This window comes from Aegilops tauschii, chromosome 3 (genome assembly GCF_002575655.3).
Source record: "Aegilops tauschii subsp. strangulata cultivar AL8/78 chromosome 3, Aet v6.0, whole genome shotgun sequence".
In the NCBI taxonomy this organism is placed as follows: Eukaryota; Viridiplantae; Streptophyta; class Magnoliopsida; order Poales; family Poaceae; genus Aegilops; species Aegilops tauschii.
The window spans coordinates 360471871-360494668 of record NC_053037.3 but is presented as its reverse complement, the minus strand read 5'-3'; positions in this window follow the sequence as shown (position 1 = coordinate 360494668).

Below are 22798 nucleotides of genomic sequence, written 5' to 3'. Positions count from 1 at the left end.
CTTAGTGGAGAGAGAGGAGGGCTGCCAGGGGTGACCCCCCATGGCAGTCCGAATTGGACTAAGGGGAGGGGACGGCGCCCCCCTTTCCCTCTCCCTCTCCTTCCTTTTCCCCTCCGGTAAGAAAGGAAAAAAGGGGGGGCGAATCCTACTAGGAGTGGAGTCCTAGTAGGACTCCCCCATGGCGCGCCCCCTTGTGGCCAGCCACCTCCTCCCCTCCTTTATATACAGGGGCAGGGGGCACCCCATAGCACATCAATTGTTCTCTTAGCCGTGTGCGGTGCCCCCTCCACAGTTTACTCCTCCGGTCATAGCATCGTAGTGCTTAGGCGAAGCCTTGCGCGGATCACATCACCATCACCATCACCACGCCGTCGTGCTGACGGAACTCTCCCTTGACCCTCTGTTGGATCAAGAGTTCGAGGGACGTCATCGAGCTGTACGTGTGCTGAACTCGGAGGTGCCGTACGTTTGGTACTAGATCGGTTGGATCGTGAAGACGTTCGACTACGTCAACCGCGTTAACCTAACGATTTTGCTTTCGGTCTACGAGGGTACATGGTCACACTCTCCCCCTCTCGTTGCTATGCATCTCCTAGATAGATCTTGCATGATCGTAGGAATTTTTTTGAAATTGCATGCTACGTTCCCCAACAGTGGCATCCGAGCCAGGTCTATGCGTAGATGATACGCATGAGTAGAAGTATAAGTGTAGAACACAAAGAGTTGTGGGCGATAATAGTCATACTGCTTACCACCAATGTCTTACTTTGATTCGGCGGTATTGTTGGATGAAGCGGCCGGACCAACATTACATGACCACGTTCATGAGACTGGTTCTACCAACGTGCTTCGCACACAGGTGGCTGGCAGGTGTCTGTTTCTCCAACTTTAGTTGAATCAAGTTTGACTATGACCGGTCCTTGTTGAAGGTTAAAACAACACACATGACGAAAAATCGTTGTGGTTTTGATGTGTAGGTAAGAACGGTTCTTGCTAGAAGCCCATAGTAGCCACGTAAAACTTGCAACAACAAAGTAGAGGACATCTAACTTGCTTTTGCAGGGCATGTTGTGATGTGATATGGTCAAAACATGATGTGATATACGTTATTGTATGAGATGATCATGTTTTGTAAAAGTTAACGGCAACTGGCAGGAGCCTTATGGTTTTCGCTTAATTGTATGAAATGCAATCGCCATGTAATAGCTTTACTTTATCACTATGCGGTAGCGATAGTTTTAGAAGCAATAGTTGGCGAGACGACAACGACGCTACGACGGAGATCAAGGTGTCAAGCCGGTGATGATGGAGATCATGACGGTGCTTTGGAGATGGAGATCAAAGGCACAAGATGATGATGGCCATATCATGTCACATATTTTGATTGCATGTGATGTTTATCTTTTTATGCATCTTATTTTGCTTAGTACGGCGGTAGCTGATAACCCATAAGTATAGGGGCAGCAGTTTTCGAGGGTAGAGTATTCAACCCAAATTTATAGATTCGACACAAGGGGAGCCAAAGAATATTTGAAGGTATTAGCAGCTGAGTTTTCAATTCAACCACACCTGGAGATTAATTATCTGCAGCAAAGTGATCAGTAGCAAAGTAATATGATAGTTTTTATAATAGTGGCAGCAGTAACGGTAACGGTAACAGTGATAACAATATTTTTGTAGCAAGTGTAACAGTGATGATAGCAGTAGTAACTTAGCAAGAAAATATATAAGATAAATTCGTAGGCATTGGATCGGTGACTTGTTGGATGATATTCATCATGAGACAGTTATAACCTAGGGCGATACGGCACTAGCTCCAGTTCGTCGATATAATGTAGGCATGTATTCCATAAATAGTCATGCGTGCTTATGGAAAGAACTTGCATGACATCTTTTGTCCTACCCTCCCGTGGCAGCGGGGTCCATATTGGAAACTAAGGGATATTAAGGCCTCCTCTTAATAGAGAACCGGAACAAAGCATTAACACATAGTGAATACAAGAACTCCTCAAGTTACGGTCATCACCGGGAGTGGTCCCGACTATTGTCACTCCGGGGTTGCCGGATCATAAGACGTAGTAGGTGACTATAACTTGCAAGATCGGATCTAGAACATGGATATAATTGTGATAACATAAACGGTTCAGATCTGAGTTCATGGCACCCGAGCCCAAAGTGACAAGCATTAAGCATAGGAAAGTCATAGCAACACCAATCTTAGAACACAGTGGATACTAGGGATCAAGATCTAACAAAACTAACTCGATTACATGATGAATCTCATCCAACTCCTCACCGACCAGCGAGCCTACGAAGGAATTACTCACTCCACTACAAAAAAGACACATCTGTGACATTTTGGGCCGAACGAATTTTTTTCCTGTCATGCTTATGACACTTCTATGACGATAATTGTGACAAAACCCGGTATCATCATAGATGTGGTGGGCTCCTACTTCTATGACAAAAAATCATGACGGAAAATGGGCTTTTTGTCCGGGCGGGCCGGAGACGCAGCTGCATGACATTCTTTGGGCCGTCCATAACGGAGAAAACCGTGGTAGAAGCGAGGGCGAGGAAAATATCAGGGGAGTCCCCGGTTACTGTGGGTGGTCGGGGGCCGAGTGATGCGCGTTTATCTCATACGTACGCACGTGTGTGCGAGGAGTTGCGCTCTAACTGAACCTGAGCGAGGCGTTGGGCTCTAACTGAACCCGAGCGATTGCGCTGCAGGCTACGCGTTACTGAACCCGAGCGATTGATCGATGGCTGTTAACTGAACCCGATCGAGCGTTTCCTTCGCTACTGCTGCTAACTGAAGCCGGTCGATGCTGCCTCTGGATGAACAGTGAGTGTTGTTTGGGGGTTTGGATGAACAGGACCCCGTTGTAGTAGAGGCCGTTGCCACTGGATGAACAGTACCCCGATTGATTGAGATGGTGGATGAATAGGACCCCGAGGAGGGCTGGATGAATAGGACCCCGTGGAGGGCTAGAAGAACAAGACCTCGTGGAGGGCTGATTGAACAGTAGCCGGTGGAGGGTGATACGTCTGCAATGTATCTATAATTTTTGATTGTTCCATGCTATTATATTATCTATTTTGGATGTTTAATGGGCTTTAATATACCTTTTTATATTATTTTTGGGACTAACCTATTAACCGAAGGCCTAGTGCAAATTGCTGTTTTTTTGCCTATTTCAGTGTTTCGCAGAAAAGGAATATCAAACGGAATGAAACCTTCTCGAGGATCGTTTTTGGAACAAACACAATCCAGGAGACTTGGAGTGGACATCAAGGAAGCAACGAGGAAGCCACGAGGCAGGAGGGCGCACCCCCCACCCTTGTGGGCCCCTCGCAGCTCCACCGATTTCTCAGTAGGTTTTCTCCCATATTGCTACAGACTGTTCTGTTTTTGACAGATTTCTCAGTAGGTTTGTTTTATTTCGCTAACGGAGCTCATGAGATTTTCTGTTGAGTTTTGTGTTGTGAAGTTTTCAAGCTTTTGGGTAAAGATTTGATGGATTATGGAATAAGGAATGGCAAGAGCCTAAGCTTGGGGATGCCCAAGGCACCCCAAGGTAAAATTCAAGGACAACCAAAAGCCTAAACTTGGGGATGCCCCGGAAGGCATCCCCTCTTTCGTCTTCGTCTATCGGTAACTTTACTTGAGGCTATATTTTTATTCACCACATGATATGTGTTTTGCTTGGAGCGTCTTGTATGATTTGAGTCTTTGCTTTTTAGTTTACCACAATCATCCTTGTTGTACGCACCTTTTGGGAGAGACACACATGAATCGGAATTTATTAGAATACTCTATGTGCTTCACTTATATCTTTTGAGCTAGATAATTTTGCTCTAGTGCTTCACTTATATTTTTTAGAGCACGGTGGTGGTTTTATTTTATAGAAATTATTGATCTCTCATGCTTCACTTATATTATTTTGAGAGTCTTTTATAACAGCATGGTAATTTGCTTTGGCTATAAAATTACTCCTAATATGATAGGCATTCAAGATGGGTATGATAAAAACTTTCATATAGAGTGCATTGAATACTATGATACTTGATAGATGTTTTGAGATATAAAGGTGGTAATGTTAGAGTCATGCTAGTTGGGTAATTGTGAAATTGAGAAATACTTGTGTTAAAGTTGGCAAGTCCCGTAGCATGCACGTATGGTAAACGTTGTGTGACAAATTTGAAGCATGGGGTGTTCTTTGAGTGCTTTCCTTATGAGTGGCGGTCGGGGACGAGCGATGGTCTTTTCCTACCAATCTATCCCTCTAGGGGCATGCGTAGTCGTACTTTGCTTCGAGGGCTAATAAACTTTTGCAATAAGTATATGAGTTCTTTATGACTAATGTGAGTCCATGGAACATACTCACTCTTACCTTTCCGCAATTTGCTAGCCTCTACGGTACCGTGCATTTCCCTTTCTCACCTCGAGAGTTGGTGCAAACTTCGTCGGTGCATCCAAACCCCGTGATACGATACGCTCTATCACACATAAGCCTCCTTATATCTTCCTCAAAACAGCCACCATACCTACCTATTATGTCATTTCCGTAGCCATTGTGAGATATATTGCCATGCAACTTTCCACCGTTCCGTTTATTATGACACGCTCCATCATTGTCATATTGCTTTGCATGATCATGTAGTTGACATCGTATTTGTGGCAAAGCCACTTTCATAATTCTTTCATACATGTCGCTCTTGATTCATCGCATATCCCGGTACACCGCCGGAGGCATTCACATAGAGTCATATTTTTGTTCTAATATCAAGTTGTAACATTGAATTATGAGTAAATAAAAGTGTGATGATCATCATTATTAGAGCATTGTCCCATGTGAGTAAAGAATGATGGAGACTTTGAAATAAATAAAAAAGAGGCCAAAGAAGCCCAAATAAAAAAAGAGGCCAAAGAGCCCAAACAAAAAAATGGGAGAAAAAGAGAGAAGGGACAATGTTACTATCCTTTTTCCACACTTGTGATTCAAAATAGCACCAGGATCTTCATGTTAGAGAGTTTCTTATTTTGTCACTTTCATATACTAGTGGAAAATTTTCATTATAGAACTTGGCTTGTATATTCCAGTGATGGGCTTCCTCAAAATGCCCTAGGTCTTCGTGATCAAGCAAGTTGGATGCACACCCACTTAGTTTCTTTTGATGAGCTTTCATACACTTATAGCTCTAGTGCATCCGTTGCATGGCAATCCCTACTCCTCACATTGACATCAATTGATGGGCATCTCCATAGCCCGTTGATTAGCCGTGTCAATGTGAGACATTCTCCTTTTTTTCTTCTCACATAACCCCCATCATCATATGCTATTCCACCTATAGTGCTATATCCATGGCTTGCGCTCATGTATTGCGTAAGGGTTGAAAAGGCTGAAGCGCGTTAAAAAGTATGAACCAATTGCTCGGCTTGTCATCGGGGTTATGCATAATGGGAGCATTTTGTGTGATGAAAATGAAGCATGGCCAAACCATATGATTTTGTAGGGATAAGCTTTCTTTGGCTATGTTATTTTGATAAGAGATAATTGCTTGGTTATCATGCTTGAAGTATTACTATTTTTATGTCAATATTAAACTTTTATCTTGAATCTTTTGGATCTGAACATTCGTGCCACAATAAAGAGAATTAAATTGAAAATTATGTTACGGAGCATTCCACATCAAAAATTCTGTTTTTATCATTTACCTACTCGAGGACAAGCAGGAATTAAGCTTGGGGATGCTTGATACGTCTCCAACGTATCTATAATTTTTTATTGTTCCATGCTATTATATTATCTGTTTTGCATGTTTAATGGGCTTTAATATACCTTTTTATATTATTTTTGGGACTAACCTATTACCCGAAGGCCCAGTGCAAATTGCTGTTTTTTTTGCCTATTTCAGTGTTTCGCAGAAAAGGAATATCAAACGGAATCCAAATGGAATGAAACCTTCGCGGGGATCTTTTTTGGAACAAACACAACCCAGGAGACTTGGAGTGGACGTCAAGGAAGTAGCGAGGAAGCCATGAGGCAGGAGGGCGCACCCCCCACCCTTGTGGGCCCCTCGCAGCTCCACCGACCTACTTCTTTCGCCTATATATACTCTTATACCCTGAAACCTTCGGGGAGAGCCACGAAACACCTTTTCCACCGCCGCAACCTTCTGTACCTATGAGATCCCATCTTGGGGCCTTTTCCGATGATCTGCCGGAGGGGCATTCAATCACGGAGGGCTTCTACATCAACACCATAGCCTCTCCGATGATGTTTGAGTAGTTTATCACAGACCTTCGGGTCCATAGTTATTAGCTAGATGGCTTCTTCTCTCTCTTTGGATCTCAATACAAAGTTCTCCTCTATTCTCTTGGAGATCTATTCGATGTAACTCTTTTTGTGGTGTGTTTGCCGAGATCTGATGAATTTTGGGTTTATGAACTTGATTATCTATGAATATTATTTGATTCTTCTCTGAATTCTTATATGCATGATGTGATATCTTTGTAAGTCTATTTGAATTATCGGTTTAGTTTGGCCTACTAGACTGATCTTTCTTGCAATGGGAGAAGTGCTTAGCTATGGGTTCAATCTTGCGGTGTCCTTTCCAAGTGACAGCAGGGGCAGCAAGGCACACATTGTATTGTTGCCATCGAGGATAAACAGATGGGGTTTATGTCATATTGCTTGAGTTTATCCCTCTACATCATGTCATCTTGCCTAATGCGTTACTCTATTCTTATGAACTTAATACTCTAGATGCATGCTGGATAGCGGTCAATGTGTGGAGTAATAGTAGTAGATGCAGAATCGTTTTGGTCTACTTGTCACGGAAGTGATGCCTATATTCATGATCATTGCCTTAGATATCATCATAACTATGCGCTTTTCTATCAATTGCTCGGCAGTAATTTGTTGACCCACCATAATACATGCTATCTTGAGAGAAGCCACCAGTGAAACCTATGGCCCCCGGGTCTACTTTACATCATATAAGTTTCCAATCTACAATTCTAGTTTACTATTTACTTTGCAATCTTTACTTTCCAATAGATACAATAAAAATACCAAAAATATTTATTTTATTATCTTTATCAGATCTCACTTTTGCAAGTGGCCGTGAAGGGATTGACAACCCCTTTATCGCGTTGGTTGCAAGGTTCTTATTGGTTTGTGCAGGTACTAGGCGATTTGTGTGTAGTCTCCCACTGGATTGATACCTTGGTTCTCAAAAACTAAGGGAAATACTTACGCTACTTTGCTGCATCACCCTTTCCTCTTCAAGGGAAAACCAATGCATGCTCAAGAGGTAGCAGAGGGCTGGATGAACAGTAGCCCATGGAGGGGTGGTTGAACAGGACCCCGTGGAGAGGGCTGGTTGAACAGTAGCTGGTAGAGGCTGGATGAACAGGAGCCCGTGGATGAACAGTCGCAGGTGGAGGCTGGAGGAGGTCGACGGTGGATGAACAATAGCCCGTGGAGGCTGGAGGAGGTTGACGGTGGAGATGAACAGTATCCCGTTGAGTCCCGTTTTTGGGTACGCCACACCCCTCCCGATGAACAGGATCCCCGTTTTGACCGTAGTGCTCCAACACAAGTCCGTTTCCTCCGTTTTGCGGTACGCCACACCCCTCCCGATCAACAGGACCCCATTTCGACCGTAGGAGGTCCGTTTCCTCCATTTTGCGGTACGCCAGACCCCTCCCGATGAACAGGATCCCGTTTCCACCATGGCCGGTCGATCACAAGGCCGTTTCCTCCGTTCTGCGGTACGCCAGGCCTCGTTTCCATCGGCTGTTCCGTCCAAGCCGGTTGGCTCCCGATGAACAGCACGTGTTCCGTTGCCTCCCGATGAACACGACTCATTCCATTGCCTCCCCATGAACACGACGACGACGCAGTTTCTTCGTTCCGACCCAGCCACAGCCATGTACACGAGCCCTGGCCGTATGTATGCACGAGTAGGCATTCGAGACCCCGCCCGTATGTACGTATGTGGCCGTATTTACTTTCTTGCACCTTGGCCGTTGTATGTACGTGTACATGCTACATGCGCGCCTGTACTACCACACGTGCACGCCTCTACTATCACATGTGCCCTTCCTTACACGGCCACAGTTCATTGCTGCAACCTGCAGACAGACCGATTGACCAGTTTGTACGTACACGTTCGCGACCAGACTGACAGCGCTACGTACGCTTTGACCGGGTGGGTCTCGACTGTCAGGCATTTCCTTGCGTGCGAAGATGTAGCTGGTGGGTCCCAACAGTCAGGGGCGAATCATTTTTTTTGCCCGTAATATGGACGCACTTCCTTGCGTGCGAAGATGTAGCTGGTGGGTCCCAGCAGTCAGGGGGAAACATTTTTTCGTGAAATACGGTGGCCTGTCCGGTGGGTCCCTACTGTCAGGTGGAGGAATCATTATTTTCCGCGTAATAAGGAGGCACTTCCTTGTTGCGGCCGTGGACCCAGCTGTCAACCTCTCAACGTACAGTACTCTTCCGGTGGAAGTCGTTCGTTACCCACTTTGACCACGCTGCACCGAGAGCACCAAGGCGGTGGACGACGGTGAGGCCTAGGAAGGGAACGATGCAGAGCCGGGGAAGACACGGCGGTGGATGCCCATGCAGAGATGAGTACGAGGGCTCACTGGTTCGGCTGCGGTGTGAGGCTACCATCGCCGCAGGGCCTGGCCAGCGTTGGGAGTAGTAGGGGGTGGTGAGGCCTCCACGGCAGCACAGCCAGCCACGAGAGGCAAGAGTACGCGGTGGTTTGGACGGCTGGAGCAAGAAAATAAGAGGTTGAAGAAGCAGGACGACCATTGGGTGTTAACAATCCAATGGTCACTGGTGATAGAATCGTTTGTTGACTAAGTTGACAGAGCCCTCCGTCCGCGTCAACTTAGTAGGCCCACAAGTCAGCCTCCCACTATGGTGGGTCCCAGCTAGCAGGGGGGTATTCATTTTTTTGTGCGTCATAAGGAGGCACTTCCTTGCGTGCGAAGATATAGCTGGTGGGTCCGAGCTGTCAGCAGGAGTATTCATTATTTTTGGCATAATAAGGAGGTACTTGCTTGCGTGTGGCCATGGACCATGTGGGTCCCAACTTTCGGCCTCTCTATGTACGTCCCTCTTCCGATGTTGTCGTTTGTTGACAACATTGACCATGCCGTGCCAAGAACACCAGCGCGATGGACGACGGTGAGACCCAGGAAGGGAATGACCCGGAGGCGGCAAAGCCACAATAGTGGAGGGATGTGGGTGAGTAGAGGGATGGTCTGGCCAGCGGTGGGAGTAGTAGGGGGCGGTGAGGCCTGCACGATAGCACAGCCGGCCACGGGAGGCGGGAGCAGGCGGTCCCACCGGCGCTGGATTTGGCGGCTGGAGCAAGAAGATCAGAGATTGAAGAAACACGACGGCCGTTGGATTGACATCCGACGGTGACGTCTGCGAGAATCGTTTGTTGTCGTATATAATAAGTAAAAAAATCTTGCATACGCGTCAACTTAATAGGCCCACAAGTTAGACCATTCCCTATTTTTTAATAATTTATATATAGCTCATTGCAACTTCTTATGCAATTTATTGCAGTCCATTTTTTTTGTTGGCCAGCGCCAGGGTTAAAATTTTAAACGAAATTTCGCATATTTCTGTGGGTTCCAAACTATTTTTAATACCGAAATGTCGAGCCAGATTTAAAGTACTTTGAAGATATATTTAAATTAGGTTAAAGCCCAGTGAAATTGGAATCTAAAAATGTGAAAAAATTCAGAAATTATAAAGTAATTGCCAATTTGTCATCTATTTTTATATTTACAGCCCATTTCATATTACGTTCAAGATTTGCAGGCGTCTTGAGAGAGTTGCAGCCCATCAAGGCATAGAAAAATAAGTAGGCCTAGATTGGGTATTCTTCAAAAAAATAAACTGGGCTCATTTTCACAAAAGAAAATAGTTGGGCTGGTCATGTGGTGAACATAAAATATAAGCCTAGGCTAGACGGGCCACAACCCAGTTGTAACCCTGCTCCGTCTCAACAATAACAAAAAAATACTGCTCGAGCAGCTACGTCCCAGGTGTCAGCCGATCTTATGCTGTTCTCTTGTCTATTGACTATATACGCTGACAATGTCTTGGGTCCCAGATGTCAGGAAACCACTAGCAAGAAGCATTTTCTTTTTCCATACGCTGACAATGGAGTATATATATATATATAACAAAAAATGAGGAACTTCCTTGCGTCCGGCCATGGACATGGTGGGCCCCTACTGTCATCCTCTCCACATACAGTCCTCTGCCGATTCCTCTTGTTTGTTGACCATGTTGACAACGCGAGAGGGCGGCGCCGCGGCGAGCGCAGCAAAGCGTGCGGAGGACGGCGGCGAGGCCTCGGAGGTCGGCGTTAACGATTTAGGAGACGGTGGGGCGGCGATGCGTGCGCTGAGGCGCACCCAGCCGTGGGAGGTGGAAGCAAGCGGCCCCGCCGGCGCTGGTTTGGTTTTCGCGGCTGGAGGAAGACAGGACTGAAGAAACACGACAGACTGTAAAAGCAGTAGGAGTACTTAACAACCTTAACTGAAACCAGCAGGGGCACTTAACAACCATAGCTGAAAGCAGTATGAGTACTTATATAGGTTCAACCGTACAAAGCACGCCTCGAACAATGCTACTTTGCCTACAGTTAACCAAAGGGTGAGGCCGCCAAGCCCCAGGACAAGGCCCAGGCGTCACCCCGCGCATACACAACCTTCTGAAAGCGACTTCATCTCGCAATGTGGTCAATAAACAGGATATTCACTTTAGAGCCATGGAAAAGCAGGAACATAATCTTCTGTCCTATTCTCCAAGATGGATGGGCCTTCATTATTTGAGACCACCCATGAATAAGTATATTTTCACCTCCAAGGGGAATGGAGTAGGTCGACATAAACATCATGTTGTGACCAAGCGCAAGTCTGACCCGACCATGGTCAGGCATCTGTATAGGAACAATAGAACTGGGCAGTTCCTGTTCAAGAAGATCATAGCTGTAAAATTGTGCGTAAGCAAGAGTTTATGAACAACATATATAACAGAAAACAGCTCGTACCATAAGTTTCTCAACACAGTTGGATCTGTTCAACGAGTGCAGCAGTGGCACACATATCCCACGTGGCCTTCCACCATTGAAACGCCCCACAAGGACCTCAACACGATCAATAAAGAGTAGGAACTTGTGGATGTCGTCCAAGTCAACTTCAGTGCCATGAGTAACAGCCGAGTTCTTATAGAATAACAAACGAGTAGCTTGTTTAACTCTGAAAAAAACCTACACATGCCACCAATTATAAGAAAATATTACTTAGAAGTAGCATCTTTGTGAGAAATTCATTGCTACTTCTAAAGTTAAATTGTGATTAGTTAGACAGAATAGGTGGATTAAGAAGTAATCGAGGCAAGAAGCAAGAACCAGATACAAAACTAACATGGATGAACAATTGGAACAACGTCGGGGTGGAACATCGCAGTGAAGATGAGACCAAGTTCTGGTATTTACATCAACATTCGTGCGCCAACTTTCAGTCTGTAACACTTGAGAAAGTTTATCCAAGTTCGGCCATAAAAAAGCAGCGATCTTCTTGGTTCATGAACCCAACTCGAAACTTATATCCATGGCTTGTCTTCACTGTTACCATTAAACTGGTGTATTCAGTTATGGCAAGGCCGAGCATCTTGAGTACATGTGTTCTGGCAGAGCAAGGAATGCACTGCAGGAAAAATAATATGAGAACACAATGTATTCCCTATATCCAAATCTAGAAATAATTTCCTCCTTCATGTCATTGTTGACCATGGTACTAGTACCTTTTATCCAAATATAGCAATCCAAATTTCCAAATTAGTCGACAGCATGTTCAAAAAACCCCACCCTCCCAGATAGAAAAGAGGATTCTAGGAACATACTATGCGCGTTTTAAAATCCTGTGTTACGATGAGAAGGAACAAGTGTGGCGTCTCACCGAGGGCGCAGAAACATGTAGGGTCCTCGCACTTTGGGCACTGCAAATGAAACACACTAGATTCAGTAGGAAGAAATATGCATCAACGGCGGCGGCTGCCATCCTAGGAGTACCCGCGACCAAGGGACTTGGATTTATCGGGGATGGATGAAGAATTCATACCAGGTTCTCCATGAGAAAACCCTATGCAATCACCGAGCGGGGGTTTTCTCTAAACAAGCAGACGAGGGAGAAGGGGATTCAGGCCCAGTGAAATATTGCCGCTTTGTTCGTCCAGCTTACTGCTAAAGCTGGAAAGGTGGGGTTTTTTGTGATTTGATGGCTCATTGGGCATTAATGCAGAGCTACGACTGGGGTGTGTCTACCGTGCAGTTGTGCACTCTAATTTGGTGCATATGGCACGTGGACCCCGTTGCCGGATGCCCCACATATCAGTGAAAGGAAGTAGAAAGACAGGAGTAACTAGTTATTACACATAAATATATTTTTGACAGAGAGATATTCCCTCTGTAAAGAAATATAAAGATCTTTTATATCACAAATTTATACATAAGAAAAATCAAGGAGAATATATATAACATATATAATTATAAAAAAACAGAGTTTTTTTAGCACGGTATAGACGAGTTGGTGATGATGGTGTGCCTGTCATCCTGTAATATAGGTCGTCCGATTTATATCTGACGGATAGGAAGGAAACTATGGCAATTTTGCAAAAAGGTACCCACACACCTCTCCACATTTGCAAATAAGGCCTTCCCTCGTTCATCCTTTTCTCTCACAAGATAAAATACTCATACAAATGCATCTTGATGTTACGTGCAACGCACGGGCATTATGGGGGTTCAGCTGAGAAATACTCAGACAGGCTCACGGTTCTGGACTTTAGGCCACAGGCAAGTGGGCCTGCATGTTTGGGGGCCCATGTGTTCTACCTCAGTGCTTTTCATATTGCAAGCGGTCGGTACGGCGCTGGTTTTAGATGCCGACGCAAGGCGAATACATAAAATTGGATAAAGCAAGGCAGCTGTTGGAATGAAATCAAACGACAGTTCCTAACCAGCAATCAGAGTTGCAATTCTATCAACGATACTGTCGTACTACTTATACACACAGGACACTTGTTTCACCATGCCAGAGTATTATATCAAAATCTCTCGGAGGATAGATTAGTTTGGCAGTTGCGTGCTGCTACTCAAGAATTTCAAAGTTGATTTGGACCAGCTCTCCTTGCCGAGAAAGTTCGATTTTGACGTCATCCCCTACCGCAAGATATGATTTAGATTTTAACCTTGACCATCCTTTAGCATCAATCGTCATGCGACCATCCTTTGTACTTATGGTATATTGAGCAGGTTCATTCACACCAAGGCTGCGCATGGTAAGAGAAACTTGGCCACGGTCGCCCGGATTGTTGAACGACTCCCTTGTTGCTCTTGGAATTCTCTGTTTGCAAACAAGAAGACATACACAAACAGTTAGATCAACACAGTGAATCATGTGAAACAACATGGAAAGAAAAAAGAACGAAGCACTTGGGCGGCCAATGCTTACCAAGAAGGTGGACATGTCGGTTTTTGTAAGGACTTTGGTATATAAAGTGCAAACTGCAGCCTAGTCTGTTGCCGGTGCAACTGCTGGTTCCATTGCCGCTGCACGGGCCGGAGCAGATACAAGTGCAAGATTTGGTGCAGGTGCCGAAGCCGTTGCTGGTGCCCGTGCCGGTGCGACTGGTAGTGCCGCCGCTGCTGCTGGAGATGGTGCTCCTTGTAGAGCTGGTGCCCGTGTCGGAGCACGTGCCGGTGTCGATGTCCGATCCATTGGTAGATCAGCCTGATCCGCTGACGCGGTCGGTGCCCAATCCTCAGCTGGATCAGACTAAGCTGCTGCCATTGTCAGTGCAAGAGCAACTGCCGGTGCTCGATCTATTGCTGAAGTGGTACCGATGTGCGAGACAGCGGCGATCGTGTCTGTTCTGCTATGATCAGCTTTCTAACTTGACTAGGCTCCGTGACAGTGATCCAGTCTTTTTCTTCATTCTTTTAAACACTAGAAGGACTAATTGTGGCGTGTTTGTTAAACCAAACTGCAGTTCATCATAGGGATTCAGCTTGTACTCAAAAAATAGACTGATCCAATTTTTTCCAGTAATATAAGTGATGGACAATGCCTTCGTTACTGACACGACATAAGAAGTGAAACCTGCAAAAATATCCATCGTAGAGCAAACCAAACGGTTTATTCTATGATGAATGTCACATGGCAAAACCTGCATCGTAAAATTGCAGCAAAAGAAAGAAAACATGACATTAAATCAATAAGATTTAGACAGTATATCAATAACATTTACTTGATGTGACACGAGTGAATCCTTACCAGGAAATCACTATGTTGAATTACTAAACAGAAGATTGGTCGTCCAACTATGTGTGGCATGCAGGGCCCCCGCCTACTCCCACAAGCAGGACAATCCAAAGGTCGTGACAAATCAAATGGACCGAACATCCACTGGACTGGAAATCCTGGTGGGTGCGATAAACCCTGCAATGCATACAGATATTGGAGTGTAACCATAATTGATAAACCCTCCTCACAAAAAAGATGATCTGGATACTTCAAAATATACAGACTAAATTGAGTGGATAGACATTAATATAGACTGTTCTCAGGACTCACCACACACCAAAAGCGACAGTACTAAACAATACAGGGTTCACAAACACAAATCAAGTATTGAACAATAGTACTTACTATAGACAAGCAAAGTTGCACTAATTAAACTCTACAGACTATTTCTTGCCACCGACCTACGGGATGAACCCCGCATAACTGACTAGGCCATGGACTTCGTGAGAGATGTCTACCGGCACCATCACCATCTCCTCAACCTTGGAGAACCTAACAGAGTGGTCTTTCCACTCATAAACATGACGATGAAGACAGGCCGCACCAGATTTGTCAGGAAGCTTTACAAGAACCACACCCTTTGTAATCGAAGGCACAACCAGGAAATTGTTGTGGTCAAGTACAACCTCGAGAACACGTCTGGGTACAATGCTACAGAAAACGCTAGTTCAGGACATGTGGCGACAAGGACACATCAGCTAGATAGTTTAGCAATAGAACTCATCCTTAGGTCTTCCAGTTCACACGGCATGACTTTGAAAACTTCATCTCCACCGTGGACCTGGTTCTAATTCAAACAGAAACCAAATATTTTATTACTACCTTCGTTCAGAAATATAAGATGATATTCGATATTTTACTCCATATATGACTACATATATGCACAGAAATGAGTGAACAAAGACAGAACATGTCTTCAAAGGCATGAGAGCAGAGGGATTACTTGCAATATCCATAACACAAGTTACTGATGCAAATATACCCTCTTCAAACACTACAAAAAAATACACTTCCGTGATGATACGTGTTTGTCACAGTAGGTCGCATTTTTTGTCATGCATGTACATCCATGACGATTTTATGACAGAATCAAGATAGTCATACCTGTGTTGTCGTAGAAGTGTTCCATGACATTACCAAAATTATCATCACGGAAGTGTCCACTTCCATGACGATAAATCGCGCGTCAGAGAAGTGCTTTCGTCAAGGGTGACCGACACATGGCATCCACCGTAACGGAACGCCGTTAAGCTATCGAGTCCGGTTTTGGATCCGATAACCCGTTAACAGCCCGGACCAATGGGGATTTTCCACGTGTAAAATCATCATTGGCCGGAGGAAACACGTGTTGCCTCACCCTTGGGACAGATGTCATCCACTCATTGGACAGGAGGTGCCTATGATAGGTCGACACGTGGCACGACCCAACAGTGGCCCATTCCGGTGAAAAAGGCCGACGCAGTAAAAAATAGCAGGCCGGCCCACATAAGGCCTACTTGTGTCAGGTCCATTTAAGCCCACGGCCCATACGAGATGTGCCAATTCGTCCCGTCAATGGCCCGTTAAAGATTTGACACCATTGCAGCCCATCGTCAGTTCGAGCCCATTAACAACCCGCTATATATTTGGGCTCAATATCGGCCTGATGAGATTTTGGCCTGTTAACGACCCATTCTGTGGATGGGCCCATTTTCACGATGTACATCTTTCGGCCTTTTAGCGACCCATTTAAATGTTGGGCTAATTTCTGGCCCGGTGTGTCTTTCAGCCTGTTGATGGCCCATAAATCAGTTGGGCCATTTGTAGTCGGACCAGAGTTTCGGCCTTTTAGCGACCCATTTAAGTGTTGGGCCAATTTCCGGCTCGGTGTGTCTTTCAGCCTGGTGATGGCCCATATATCTGTTGGGCCATTTGTAGTCGGACCTGAGTTTTGGCCTTTTAGCGACCCATTTAAGTGTTGGGCCAATTCCCGGCCCTGTGTGCCTTTCAGCCTGTTAACGGACCATAAATGAGTTGGGCCATTTGTAGTCGGACCTGAGTTTTGGCCTTTTAACGGCCCATGCCCTTCATGGTCCAATACCATCCCGGTTTCTCTTTCGGCCTGACTTTCGACCTCTTAGCGGCCCATGCTCTTCATGGTCCAGTACAAGCCCGCTGTCACTTTCGGCCTACTAAAGGCCCACAGTATAGTTGGGCCATATGTAACCCGAACTTAGTAACGGCCTGTTAACGGCCCGTGAAATCAATTGGGCCCACCTGTTGCCCGCTTTGATGTCAGCCTATTAACGACCCGGGAGTTAAGAGGGCCGACCATTAACTTTCGGCCTGGTAACGGCCCATTAACTTAATGGGCCCACTAAAGTTCGTACATGTCTTTAGGCCAAATTAGATAATTTGAGCCCATTACGACGAGCAATTATGCACAGGACCAAAACCGATCAAGCAAAGGTACGGCATACAGGGAAAATGTTGCACATCCAACATATATTACAGGAAATTACATCCACTGGGCAATCAAAGATTGATGCCAGTGGAAATAAATGAACAGAACCTAACGATCTACAACGTCACAATCTGGAACCTCAGCATGGATGACGCCCATAAGCATGTGGGCAAGTTCTTGCTGCTTTGCTACACTGTCTCTGAAAACATTGATCAGTTGTTGTGTCGCACGACTCTGCACCTCTGATTCCTCCACCATTTTCATCATTCCTTCAGCCATTAATTGGTTCACAAACATACATTTTTTTCGTTGCATTCGAGACAGAGGATACTGAATAGATTCAGATGGCAATTTTGGCAGGCTTGTATTATTGATAGTGGAGAGTGTCTCGACCACTGCATCATAACATAAATTAGGAGGGGAACCAAACGGATTAATCATGAGTTATTGGCATATTACCTGGCCTAGATTTATTGGAAAGAAACAATGGGGTTGCCTTGCTGTTTTCAGAGTTTGTCTTCTTATCTTCAGCAGCCCACACCAAATTAAGACACTAGCATTGCTATCATTGGCCAAGTTAGATAATAGGAAAGCAACATTGGCACAACGAACGTTTGGGCAACTAGCCAACACCAAATTAACACAATATGGCACAGCTATCATCAGCCAGGTAAGGTAATACGAAAGCAACATTGACACAATGAATGAATGGGCAACTAGAGCAGCACTACAATTCAGTAATGTGCATGATATGAGATAGTACACTCATGCAGCTCAGTATGCAAAACTACCAGGCAGTTTTCTTTACAAAAATCAACATTGGCACCTTTAACATTTTGCCACAACTAATTTTAGATCAGATAAAGGTTGGATTTACGCCGATTAACAAAATACATGTTGATGTAAAAATATAGTGATATACAACAGGTACTTACATCAGCATTGGAGCACAGAGAATTCCCGCAAGATATTTTCCTCGAATACAATCCCAATGAAGGAAGTCTTCTATCATTTAACCTTATTTTCTAAAAGAGAGATGGGTAAGAAACATGTAGAAAATATGATCAGAATGCTATAAAATTTCATGATGCGAGGATACGCACACGCTTCTTAGAATGAAGTTGACATTCTTTTGCTGGACTGGAGCGGACTAGTTCTTTGGCCACTGGAATCTGCTTATTATCAGTGGGAGTTGAGTTTCTCTGTGCTGGAGCAGTATGTACGAAAAATGGAGTTGGTTTATTATCTCCTGGCGTTTGGATCTTTTGCAAAGACCTGGTTTGTAACCCTTCAGATTCTAACATAGCCGTCTTCCCCTTGCATGCCTTATATAGAAGAATGGTGCTTCAATTATAAAACATGCTACCGCAGAGATGGAATAGGTACTGAAGAATAGAAAGGCATGACATATTGACATGTATTCCCTCCATCCGGAAATAAATGGATGAGTTTAGGCGTATTTCAGTTCTAGATACATCCAGTTTTATCCATTTCTACGACATGTAATCCGGACGGAGGGAGTATGATCTAAGAGCTAGGGATACGACAGGACAACACAGTAAAAAACACACTGCAGAACCGAAGTAATCAAACCCATTGATATGAGATAGTACACTCATGCAGCTGAGGATGCAAAACTACCAGGCAGTTTTCCTTACAAAAATCAACATTGTGGCCTTTAATCATACATTTTGCTACAACTAAATTTAGATCAGATAAAGTTTAGATTCACGCCGATTAACAAAATACATGCTGATGTAAAAATATAGTGATATACAACAGGTACTTACATCTGCATTGGAGCACAGAGAATTCCTGCTAGAATCTTTCCTCACAGACGATACCAGTGCAGAAATTCTTCTATCTGTTAAGCTTATTTTCTAAAAGAGAGATGGGTAAGAAACATGTAGAAAATATGATCAGCATGCTATAAAATTTCATGATGCAAGGATACACACACGCTTCTTAGAATGGAGTTGACATATTTTTGCTGGACTGGAGCGGACTAGTTCTTTGGCCACTGGAATCTGCTTATTATCAGTAGGAGTTGGGTTTCTCTGTGCTGGAGCAGTATCTATAAAAACTGGAGTTGGTTTATTATCTCCTGGCGTTTGGATCTTTTGCAAAGACCTGGTTTGTAACCCTTCAGATTCTAACATAGTTGTCTTCCCCTTGCATGCCTTGTATAGAAGAATGGTGCTTCAATTATAAAACATGCTATAGCAGAGAGATGGAATAGGTACTGAAGAATAGAAAGGCATGACATATTGACATGTATTCCCTCCATCCGGAAAAAAATGGATGGGTCTAGGCGTATTTGAGTTCTAGATACATCCTTTTTTATCCATTTCGGCAACATGTAATCCGGACGGAGGGAGTATGGTGTAAGAGCTAGGGATACGACAGGACAACACAGTAAAAAACACTAGTTGAATGTAAAACTGTATGCTAGCAGAATACGTACAGAAAAAACTAAGGCAACATACACGTGTATGATTGGGAAACTAAGATGGCATTGCAACAGAGCACTAGAATAGCACTTCAATGTAAAAAAAACATGGTATGGTAGACAGATGAAGTACATACTGATGAGTAACAATGCATAAGATATTCAGAAGCATGATGTCCAAATTAAGCAGATGGCATTGCGATAGAGTAGAATGACGGTACTTGAATTTGAAAACATGTTATCATGAATGGAATAGGTACTGAAAAACAGGAAGGCATGACATATTTACATGCATGATCAGCATGCTAAGAACATGGCATTGCAACAGAGTAGATACACTCCAGGACATTATATGCATGTTGTACCCATATCACGGGCCAAGTTAGAGCAAGGACCTTGTGGGGTGAAGAGGATTCAACATCTTTCTGCAAGTCTTCTGAAGAACTGCCTTTACATGTTCCATCATATTGGGTATCATTGACATCAAGTTTATTGGCCTTTACATTGCTCCGTGAGGTTCTTGTGGATATATCGGTGTGTGCAATTATATCTGACATGCATGGAAGACAACTAGTAGTTATATTTATGTAATGAGTGCATGTAGGAGACGACATAAATAGTAGGACTAGGGTTAACTAGCAGCAACAGGTCTCGAAAACTAAAGGGAGAACACATATGAAAGCTACAGAATATGTATCATTTGTACTCGAGATTAACTAGATGGCACACAGAAGTATTAAAGAACAACATAGGTAATACTAGAAGTGGTATAATACTATAATCACCAGCCTGTGGGATAGCATTGGCTGATGGATGATAACTATGGAACAGCGTTACCTAAAGAACAAGTATCTTAGCTGAACTATGGAACAACGTTAACTCCTGAACAAGACCCGTAAGAGATCAGCATGAATATACAGTGAAATGTGATAATCTATTTTCCATGCTTAGATGAATAACAAAGCCATAAATGTTGCACACAAGTAAGATGAGGGTACAACCTATCTGGCCGCCATCCATAGGAGTGAGCATCATGTGCTAACTTGTCGATGGCCCTGCAGTTGTTGTGGCTGTCCATGTCGGGCACACGCATTCGATGCAGGGAACTGTTGAGTGGGGACTATAGCTTCCCTTATTGGAGTAGCCGCGGTGAGTCGGAAGACGGTGTTGCTGAAGATGCAGATAACGTATAATGTTAAGAACAACACATCTCTTTGATCTCAAGAAATACACTAAGAGATCAACTGCAAGGTACGAGAGTGGTCACACGTTTGTTGACTGAAGACTAAATTGGGGTCACACGATTTTATTTTATTTTGGTACTGTCCGATCTACGCCGGATGGCTTGATGGCCGTCTTGTGCCTCCCGGCTGACACTGTTAGGAATCTTCCCCGAAGAGCCAGCGACCAACGGCAGAGCAACTTGCCTCCGCCGTCCGTGGCCCCGGCCAAAACCTCGCTCCCCGCCCCACCGCACTGCCGTGGTTGCGCCGCCCCCGGGCCAATCCACAAAGACTCCCCGCCATCCAGATCCATCGGCGGCAGTACCTTCAACCCACGCAACTCTAAGATAGCCATCTAAGCGCTGCTTCTGCGGCGAACTTGCGGCCCCGCACCCTTACGTTAGACACCAGCCAACCGGCAGCCTAGGAGCTCCGCCACCTCGAGGGGTGCTGCTTCCCATTGGGAATCAATTGGCCCAGAATAAAAATTCAGACCACTGACACCTAAATAAAGTGATTTGAGATGAGGGTGCGACCTATCTGGCGGCATGGTGAAGTAGGCAAGTCCAGCTGCCGAGTTGGTGAGGCCGGCGCGGTTGCGGTGGCCACCGGCGGCAGGGAAACAACGATGTCGCGACGGTCGACGGCTACGGGGAAGCAGCGCCGGGACTCTGGACGGATCCGAAGTTGGAGCCGCTCCGGTGCCGTGAACAACGGCGGGGGTGAATGGGCTCCTGTACAGTTCACGCGGCCGCCGTCGAGGTAGCTCCAGCAGCACGGAGTAAGAGGCACACGGCCCAGTGCACGACGGCAAATGGACAACATCTCCGGCATTAGGGAGGAGGGCGGCTGTGAAATTGGTGCGGTGGGTGGCGCCATGGAGGAGGGGCTGAGGTTTCGTGGCTCGGGAGAAGGGAGCTTCCGAGGAGAAGGTGATTTGGTGCCCACGAGGTATGAATGGGGGGGAATTGGGAGGGGAGTGGAACCATGTTTTACGGACGCATTTGTCTGAAATTGTGAGGGGGAGTTACAGTTCTACCCCTGCCTTTAGGCTTCTCAGCTTGGGTCTGTGTACTGAGGGTCGGGGATAGTAGAGTAACTTTGCTTCTCCCCAAATAGTGGGCGGGAGCGATTTCGAGCGAGGAGGGCGTGTTTTGAAATATAGTGGGCGCGAGCGATTTCGGGCGAGGAGAGTGTGTTTTGAAATAGTGGGCGCGAGCTATTTCGGGCGAGGAGAGCGTGTTTTGCCGACCATGGTTTAGGAATTATTCGGCACATGTCATTTCGGCCGAGGAGAAGGCACGCTTGGATGAAGTTACGAACCTACCCTCGATGTACAACGGGCCAATTAATGCGTCTCCCACATAGGACGGTAATTTCGCGTCTCCCATTTATTTGCTCGGGCGAATTCCACCGAGCAGAGGATGTTTAACAGTTCGTTCAAAATTTGGGAGAACGAGCATCCACGTCTACCTTACCAAGTCGATCGAATCAAATTTTGAAATATTAGCTTACCACTTCTTTTTTAGATGGAGAGATGATGCTCGGGAGTAATGTGTTTTTACATGCTCGTTGCTAGCGATTTACTATATGAAAAATAGTTGACCCACTCAAAAACGGGAATCAAACCCAAAATGAAATATCTCGATTCAATGAAATAGCTCGTTCACCAGGTCAAAATAGTGAACTAAATCCAAAATTGAACACCTCAATCGAATAGCATGTTGTACAGTATTATAGTACTCCATGAACATGTTGAAAGTCAAATTAATGAACTTGTTTGATATAAGCATATATCCGTTCATGTGTGGATTGCAGACACCATGTTCTCAAATTTAAATATTTGAATGCAAGTTTATATCGAAACATGGTTTATATCACTCTTTGATGCATAAAACGCGACCTCCCCCTCTCCCGGACTCCTGCTCTCTCTCTCTCTCTCTCTCTCTCTCTCTCTCTCTCTCTCTCTCTCTCTCTCTCTCTCTCTCTCTCGCCGACAATCTTCAATTCTGTCGCACACATCCAACACACAAACCTTGTTGGTCCCTCTCACTTTCTCTCCATCTCTCTCTCTCTTTGTGTGTGTGCGTGGGGGGGGGGGTCTTTCTAGTTCGCATGCATATATACTCCATCTATAGGTCTCTCTCGCACACTATGTATGATTCTCTAGTCCAAGCTAGATATCTTGGGTGCACTCATCGTACACACACAAATTCCTTGGCTCGTTGCCCGTAACTCTCTCACGCACCACTCTGTCGTCTTAG